Below are 1798 nucleotides of genomic sequence, written 5' to 3' on the forward strand. Positions count from 1 at the left end.
TATTTGATATTTGGGGTATTGATTTTATGGGTCCTTTTCCTCCTTCTTTTGGGTTTTCTTATATTTTGCTTGCTGTAGACTATGTCTCCAAATGGGTGGAAGCCATAGCTACAAGGACTAATGATTCTCGAGTTGTTATGAGTTTTGTCAGGTCTAACATTTTTTGCAGATTTGGGATACCACGAGCCATCATCAGTGACCAGGGGACTCATTTCTGTAATAGGCTACTTGAGAACATGTTGAAGAAGTATGGGGTGACACATCGCATTGCTACACCATATCACCCCCAAACCAATGGACAAGCAGAGATCTCTAACAGAGAGATTAAAAAGATACTAGAGAAAGTAGTGAAGCCTAGTCGAAAGGATTGGGCCACAAGATTGGATGAAGCACTTTGGGCACACAGGACAGCCTACAAAACACCTATAGGCATGTCACCTTTCAGGGTGGTTTTTGGAAAGGCTTGTCATCTACCTGTGGAGATTGAACATCGGGCCTATTGGGCCGTGAAAGCATGCAACTTGGATTTGGAAGAAGCAGGAACTGAGCGAAAACTTCAGTTGCAAGAACTAGAGGAGATTAGGCTAGCAGCCTATGAAAATTCAAAGTTCTACAAAGAGAAAACCAAGAAGTTCCATGACCAAAAGCTTGTGGCTAGAAAGGATTTCAAGGTAGGCCAGAAGGTGTTACTATACAAATCCAAGCTTGGTCACATGAGTGGTAAGTTGCGTTCTACTTGGGAAGGACCATACATTGTTACAGAAGTCTTCCCTTATGGAGCAGTGGAGATCAAGGAAGAATCTTCAGCAAGAACTTTTAAAGTTAATGGGCATCGTCTTCGGATATTCAATGAAAATCAAGATATGCTGAATAAGACGATGGATGGGATGAACTTGACTTCTCCCTCATACCTTCCACCTTGAGGAGGTAAGTACACTTCATACTTTTTCTTTGCATTTTATACATATTGAATACATTGAGGACAATGCATGGATAAAGTGTGGGGGTGTGGGGAGATTTCCCCCTTTCTGTTTTTGTTTTCTATTTGTTTTGTTTTCTTTTTCAAATTTTGTTTTTGGTTTGTTTTTATAAAAAAAAATAAAACATATTGACATTGGATTTTTGGATTTGATTCACTAATTGGAACGATCATAATTCTGGGAAAATAAGAGTCATGTGCTATGAATGGATTATTTCTGTGAATTACTGATTGAGTTGATTTGAGAGTTTCTGGAATAAATCTTTTGTGAAAGAGTTTTTGACCTTGTGAGTTTTGAGCTTTATTGTAAGGATGAACTACTGTGTGTCATTCCTATTTTTCTTGTGTGATTTGCTCATGTCTTGTTGGTACTCAAATGTTTAGCTTGATTCTGTTGTTTTGCATCTTAGGTGGACATGCATGATTTGATATGACTGAGGCATTTCTTGTTTTTAGCTACTTGGCCAAATAAGCTAACCATAACATTGATCCATTGGTAGCCCCTTGAGCTTAAACCTCTTTTTCTTATTTTGAGCATACTGTTAAACCTTAAAAAGAAAAAGACCATTTTTTTCCTTACCTTAGGGAGAAAGAAGGAGCTAGTGGATTATGTTGAGATTGGTTGAGGAATAAAGTGTGGGGGTGAGTATTTCCCCCACAAAGTTGTAAAAATGGCAAAAAGGAAAATAATTGTTGATGACAGAGTGTGAAATGAAAAATGATTGCTGTCTGAAAAAGAGAAACAAAGGATTAAAAAAAAAAAAAAAAAAAAAGAAGAAGAAGTAAAGATTGTTTTTGAAACTGTGCTCCATAACTCTT

Source organism: Vigna unguiculata, unplaced genomic scaffold (assembly GCF_004118075.2).
Source record: "Vigna unguiculata cultivar IT97K-499-35 unplaced genomic scaffold, ASM411807v1 contig_197, whole genome shotgun sequence".
In the NCBI taxonomy this organism is placed as follows: Eukaryota; Viridiplantae; Streptophyta; class Magnoliopsida; order Fabales; family Fabaceae; genus Vigna; species Vigna unguiculata.